This window comes from Alligator sinensis, unplaced genomic scaffold (genome assembly GCF_000455745.1).
Source record: "Alligator sinensis unplaced genomic scaffold, ASM45574v1 scaffold808_1, whole genome shotgun sequence".
Classification (NCBI taxonomy): Eukaryota; Metazoa; Chordata; order Crocodylia; family Alligatoridae; genus Alligator; species Alligator sinensis.
Window position 1 is genome coordinate 136,017 of NW_005842255.1, and position 7,492 is coordinate 143,508.

The 7,492-nt window shown below is 43.1% G+C and overlaps 1 long non-coding RNA gene across 1 annotated transcript in view; it reads left to right on the forward strand.

Annotated features, from left to right (window-relative positions):
* Window positions 1-532: 532 nt before the first annotated feature.
* LOC102378068 overlaps window positions 533-7,492 on the forward strand; it is a 15,654-nt gene continuing 8,694 nt past the window's right edge. The window contains exons 1-2 of the long non-coding RNA XR_324323.1: window positions 533-603; window positions 6,579-6,604. This is a non-coding gene — a long non-coding RNA (uncharacterized LOC102378068). The remainder of the gene's footprint in view (window positions 604-6,578; window positions 6,605-7,492) is intronic.

The following is a 7,492-nucleotide window of genomic DNA, read 5'->3' on the forward strand; positions in this document are numbered from 1 at the left end:
ACCTCTCGAAATGTTTTGTAGAAACATTTGAGTTTTGCTAAACTTCCACTGAACCACAGGCAGGTTTCAGTGCAAGCTACTTGGTTTCTTGCTAGTTAGTTTTCTGGGCTACCAAGGACATTGGCATTTTTGGATCTGTAGCCGTGTGGCAGCTCTGTCATGTGGAAGCTTCTCTAGGTTCCATGGTTTTGGTGCTGCCTTATCATAAGAGCTACTTTTGGCTGTACCATATACCCTGGTATGGAGCCAGGAGTCCTGGACAGGGCAGGATCTTTCAAGTTCCAGACCTCAGCTCTGTGGCTTCTGTTCTTCGTATTCTCCAGTGAGTGATGCCCTTCCTTTCCCGCACCTCGGTCTGTCGCTTCTAGAAGGGCAGAAACTGTCTGGGGAGAGACTTTCCAGCCAGGCAGGTTGCCATGGAAGCTAATTAATGCAGCAATTAGTCAGCACCTGCACCTAATCAGCTGGTAGGAAGGGGCAGGGCCTTGGGCCCATATAAACCCCAGGCAGAAACTAAGGGAGGTAGTTCTCTGCTGGCAACTAAGGGGGAAGGAGTCCTCTTAGAATGAGAAGGGAAAAAGGTCTGATTAATCTCTGCTCCAGGTAATGGTAAAGGGGCAAAGCACATCTTCGGTAGCCTGTGTTAAGTTGTAGCCCAGGGTCTTATGCTTTGTTTGTAGTTTTATAAGACCAGTGGTTTGGGTGAGGCTGTTTGGGGAAGGAGGAGGCCTCATTGGGGTCCACTACAGAGTGTGGATCCTGGCTCCAAAGAGGGTGCATTATTTGGTTGGGCATAGACCCTGGGGGTATACTGACCCTTGCGCCAAGGCATTTGGAGCATGGAGACCTTGGTGGCAGAGAGGGTATGGCTTTCTTTGGATGCAGAGACCCTGGTGCTAGTGAGGGCACAGAGACAGGGCTACGGAGAGCTCAGTGAGGACAAGGGGCTGAATTATATAATGAGGCTGAGGCAGGACAATGCCAGTACCATCTGTGAGGCTTGGGGGCATGGTAAAAGGGCAGTTGGAGCCCCATACACAGCCCATAAGGCTAGGGTGCCCCGAAACACCCATTGCAAAACAAGACCCACAAGGCGTCTGGGAACCCATGGGGTTCAGTAAGTCCATCAAACTGTGTCCAAAAGGACTTAAAGACAGCCTCCCTATTTTCATCTTTTTCATCAAAGATGTGGTGGGCGAGAACTGAGGGTGCCCATCGGGCCAAATTGGCATGGTCAAGGGGCCTTAGGAGAACATGGCCATCCTTATGGACCCTATCCCGTGATCGGGTCACTGAGTACCTGAGCAGCCAATTGCTCAGTTTTACCTTGAAGAAAATCTATCTTTTCTGTAGCAACAACAGCAACAATATTGTGGAATTTCGTTCTTGTGGGAAAAAAAATTGAATTTTCTGATTTACATTCAGAATTGAAAAAATTAAAACTTTATTTTTTAAGTGTCATATTTACTCTCATATTATCAAAATTAGCCCTCCAAATGTGGGTTTTAAGTGAGTACACTGATTTCCACACCGGAATGAAGGCATGGCTGTGAGGGATGGACTTTGGGAAGGGTGGAGCCTACCCTCCAATGCCACTCTCTCTCCCTTTTTCAGCTGAAGCTGCTGTTGAATGGGCTTTTGGCTGAACAGTTACTTTGGCAGTGACTGTGATCAGGTTAAAGCTTTAGCTGCAAGAAAAAGTGAATGACACTGAAGAGTAGACTCTGCCCTTGCTCCCTGAGGCCTGCATTAAGCTATGAGCGGGGAAAAAAAATCTTTCCCCCAAAAAAGGTACATGTCATCTTTGGCAAGGGATGTATGTGATAAACTACAGTACATTGGAACTTTCCATGGAAAGGGAGCTGAGATGAGGGTCTGGTGTCCCCACATGAAATCAGAGGTTTAATAGAAGGAAAAATAGAGGTACACTGGACAAAAGGGAAATTTGTGATGGATTTGGACAGGTTGATTGGTTATTGCTACATGACTCTTCTTGCTTAGACCACTTTGATATTTAGGTTCTAGTTCAGCAAGCACTTATGCATGATCCAAAATGTAAATGTATTATCTGTACTCAACACACAGTTAAACATGCGCTAAATCCACTTGTTATGAAAGAGATTTGAGCATCAGTTATAATAAAATAGATGTGTATCTGTAAGAGCCATTCCACCCACTGGGCCTAATGAACGTAGGCACCTAAATGCAGTTCTATTCCAGCCTGTTCAAGTCGCTTAAAATCCATTAAAGCATTTCTTTTTGTAACTGACCATTATTTTACCCTTTAAACTTAGTCACAAAAAAGCAGTGAGGAGAAGGAAGGCACACTTTTTGAATTAACAGTTTTTCAGGGATTTGAGCAGGGTGGAGTAAGATTGAATTTAGGTGCATGGAGCCACTTGTGCACCTAATACTTGGAACAGGATCTAGTCCTTAACATTTTGCTGCATAGGAATGAATTGGAGCACATACTTGGAGATGACACTTAAGTGTCAATTGTGGAGTGTAACAACAGAACAAGAGCTGTTTTTCTCCATCATAACAATTCTTACTCCTGTCAAGGTATGCCAGTGACTCTGTTGGAGTTTCCTGAGATTAATTCAGATTGAGTTCAGTAGAACAACTCTTGTGTCACAGACTATTCACATACTTATTTGTTAGAATTTGACTTTCATGTGTGAAAGCCAATGTTTTTGGTTACTTAGCAGTTGTGTAGCTAAAGGAAGCCGGAAAGGTGTCACCGTCCAGGCTAAATATCAAAACGAGCTGCTTTCTAATTGTTTTCTCTTGAAAAGTTAGCAAGTACTCAATCCTGAAAGGGCATAGAAAATTCACTTCATCCTTGACAATTGCGTCAAATATACATCCTAAGTTTAGTAAATGAAATGTGAAGGGGAGGGATTTCAATCTAGGTTTAAATGAGAAGTGAATGCAATTTTAAGTATGGAGTCTCTATGAATACTCCCATAATCAGCTCTTCATTCATTCTTGTATAACTTTTCATATAAGAGAGCTTTTTCAGGTATGGATCAAATAATTTTCAAGTAAATATGGCTAATAATGACATTTAATATTTTATTCTTGAAATATCTTTCTGTATTTAGTCCTACTAGTCACTTTTGGCTAGATTTTTGCTATTAAGCTTGATTGCGAAATACTATTAAAACCCATTGAGTAGGTAATTTTTAAAAAACTTAGAAAAGCTTGTTTGGTTTAACACTGCATAATTTGTAGAGTCTGCGTAACCACTTGAGCACTTCATATAGTCTATTCAAGATACACAAATCCAGAAAAAGAAATTGTAGTCCTGCAAATCATAAGACTTACCTATTCTTGCCTCTTGTGGAGGAATGCAAGGACTCGGGCACATCTACCTGCAAATCTTACCCAGAACACACAGCCCGCAGACCACCAGTTCACCTCCAGTTACCTATACATTATTAATTATATTTTGCTTCTGTATGCAAGCTACAGACTCCCCTTTTTCACTCTAGTTACACTGCATGGCCAAGCAAATGCAACATATCAGATCTTACTGTCCAGATTCAGTTCTGAAAATGTCTCTACTCATCCTTTTTTCTAATAAGAGACAGAAAAAGTCAACATATGTTGGCTGTCACCCTGTCCATACAGACTGGAAATCCCTTTATACCCTTCCTGTTCACCCTCCTATTGGGAACTTGACAACTAGGTTTACAAAGACCTCATGTCCACTGTCATCCAATACAGATTCAATACAAGATGAGGTGTTAGTGCCAGCTCAAGTTTGGGACAGTCGCGTTGCAGGCCAGCAGAGACCTAGAGGGCAGAAAAGTGAGAAACCTTCCCTTCCCATTCTGGGCTTCCCCCTGCCCCCTGAATTGCCCCCCCCCCCCTCCCCACCACACCTTTTGGGGATTCCCCAGCCCAGGGCAGTACTTACTTGTGTCTGCAGGCTCCATCTCTTCCAGGTGAACAGGCAGGGAGTCAGGCAACAGGTTAACGCTTCCCTGCCTGCTCCCCTTAGGACAGACAGCGCTGGCAGAAAAAAGTAAGCAGGGGTTGGGGTGGGAGGCAGTTAGCAGGGCTCTAGGGTGTTGGGTGGAGGGAAGATATGGGCCTGATCCAGGCTAGTAGGGAAGAGGGGCCACATGGGGTGCTTATATGAAGGTGTAGGCTAATATGACTGCACTTTAGTGTAACACAAGCTGGGTAGTATGGATCAGAGCTAATCTTGCCTTGGAGAGTGGGAGAATATAATGGAAACAGTTGCAGTTTTCTCATCAACGATAATGTTCTTTGGCTTGTAATCCATCCTCATGGGAGATGTTGGTGTAAAGAGATCCATGGTAGCTAATATAGCATTTGCTGGACATTTGCCAATGGAACATAGCTTCTTTAAAAAAAAAAACCTACAGTGTCTTTCAAATAGCTGGTGGCTCCAGTGGCATAGAACAGAGCCAACATACCGAGAAACTTTGTTCATGATGGTGCCAGAGACAATGGGGCACGCTGGGTTGTCAAATTTATGGATCTTGGGTAATCGGTAAAAGGTACCTGGTCTAGGTTCCCAGGAGGCAAAAGCAGTAATCCTTTCCTGTGTTGTTAGTGGTAGCTTCTTTGAGAGTGTATTTAGTTCCTTCTGTTGTGGGGTCTGCTGTCAGAAGTTGGTAAAACTCCATCTTGGAAAATTACCTTTTGACTTCCTCTATGGATGCTACTTTCTCCATGACAACAGTGATGCCCCCACCCCCTTATCAGAAGGTTCCATGATAACATCTGTGTTATTTTTAAGGCTGAGTATGGCTTTCTGTTCTGCACCACTAAGGTTGTTAGTCTGAAAGACTAAGGTTGCTGTTGCTTTTTGGCAATCTTGGAGTGGGCATGAAGGCAGAAACAGTTATATGCAGGTCCATATTGGGGCTGTGGCCATCAGGTGGAGTCCAAGAGCTGTCCTTATTATGCATGTGTGTTTAGGCTCAGTCTGGGGTGGGTTGATCGCTGCATGGGCCTCATCATGGAAATATTTAATCAATCTTAGGTGGCAGGAAAAAAGCCTCAAGGACTCCATACAGCTGCACTGTATTGGGTTGTGTGATAAGCAGAAAAAAGACCACAAGATTAGACACCTCAGTGGGGTTGAATGTGTGGTTGGATAGGTTCATGACCATGGATTGTAGGGTTTCTGTTGGAGCATGCAACTTTGTAAAGGTTTACACCCCCTCTCCCGCCCCTCCTCCATTAAGGATTGAACCTGCTTTGTGATAGGCTACAGTCCAGTGCTCAATGCCATTTAATATTTTCATCAATGTGGCTATCACTGATTTGCAGATGACACAAAGATTGGCAGAATGGGAAATAATGAGGAAAACAAGATAATCATACAGAATGAAAAAGGACTGAATGATAGCAAATGCAAATATAATCACCCATGAACAAGAAATACAGGCTCCTGCTTATTGTTCTGAAAGGAAGCAGGCCTTGGGTTTTATCACTTGTTTTCAATAGGACAGAAACTTCCCTTCTGCTCTCCAGATGTTTTATCCAGTGAATATTGAAAATAAGGTGCAGTGGCTCAGCATACAATTGAAAATTGCAAAAATGCCACTTATGCAGCTAGAAAAGTGTCTTTGAAGTGTAAAGTGAAATGGAATTGGGTCCCCAGGGCACATCTACACGTCACCCATAGCAGTGTGCTCCCTGGTTATAGCGCGCTGCTACGATGATGTAGTGGTGAAATCCACCATGCCCTGCTCACATGGTGCAGTAACTGCCTTTATTATGCTAAGCATGGCATCATAGCAATATCACTGCACAGCGAATTGTAGACACGCCTGCATTATCTGCACTTTCTGCAATCCTAAAAAAAAAGCCTAGATGTGAGAGAAACCTTGGAGCAGCATTTATCCCACTCCTGGTCATCTAAGCCAGGGACTGGCAACCTTTTACAAGACATGAGCCAGAAATAATCCAGCTCTGGTCCAATGTAGGCCAAGTGGCTTCAGTGGTGCATCAGTGGCAGGTAGGATTTTTTGTGCCTATGCCACTGCTGCTTCTCTTAGTCCTCCCACTCCCACCCCTGGCTGCAATGCTGGTGCAGCTTCCATCCCATGGGGAGCTGTCCTGGGGCCAGGTATCTGCAAACTGCATCCATGCTGCCACTGCTTCTCATCCCCCCTCAAGAACAGAATATACCTGGATGTCTAAGTACCTGGCTTAGTAGACAGCTAAATGTGGACACTCAGATGACCAGGAATGGCATAGAATGTCTCCCTTAATTTCCCATGTGGTCATTTCCCACTCATAATCAAGGAAATGGTCATCAAATATTTATAGAAGTAATACAAGCATCTCCCATTCTCTTCACCATAGAAAAACTTCTTCACTTACTTTCCAGAGAGGAAAAGGAATGCATCTGTACCATGACAATGGTTTAAAAAACATTGCAAAAATGTTTTCACTGAAAAAAATGAAATTTATATATCCATAATCTGTGTAGTGGTATAATGTCACAGTTAAAGTGTTGTACAAATTACTGTCTTTGGCAATAATAGTTCACAAGCATTTAGTAATCATCTTCATCAAATTTCTCTTTTCAGAATCCCAATATATAATACCAACAAATGTAAGTATCAATGCAACAAGGTACTGAAGTATATGCTAAATTTCAAGTGTACATATATGAATATACACACTTGATATATACACACTATATATATATATATATGTGTGTGTGTGTGTGTGTGTATGTATGTATGTATGTTTTGTTCCAGGCTCACTTGGTATCTTTACATTTAAATTTGGATTTGTAGATGCACAAACCAATGTATTTTGCTGAACTGAAGCCCTTATGAAAATTATGAATGTTCCTGTTATTTTCCCTGACATCTGAAATCAAGGCTCAGTATTATTGTAAGAAGTTTAATGTAAAGATATTCTGTATAGCTGAATGAACAGTGATTTTTCTTTTTCATGAAAGCAGGGCATGGCATAAGAGAAAATTGAACAGTGGTTGTGTCCAAATGTTCCTTCCTGCCTTCCTTCCTTCTGCTTTGGATGCTTCAGACCAGGCTCACTTGGAGCTGCATGGGGTGATCCTGAGCTTAAGACTTCCCAGCTTTCTATCTCTCTTCTTTCTTCACTCCAACCTGTCTAAAGGTCTCTAGCCTCTGTTTATTTCGCTTTCTGACTCTCTTTTCTTGCTGTTTTTGCAGCTTTTTCCCCCCACTTTTCTCTCCTCTCTCTTCCCTCCCCCTCTGCTTCCGGTTTCTTTGTCTGTGAGACGCTTCTCGCAGCCTTCTCTTTTACAGTCTCTTTTCTTTTCTTTCTCTCTTTTCTGACTGCTTGTTGCGGGGAGTTATCTTTTCCATTAGCCTGCCTTCCAGAGGTGCTCTTAATTACCCCTCCATCCCCCCCCTCACCCCTTTTGTTTTCTTTTTCTTTTTTCTTTTTGCTGTTTTTAACCCCCCCCCCTCCTTCCCCTGCCCCTTTTTTTCCCCTCCACCCTCCTCCC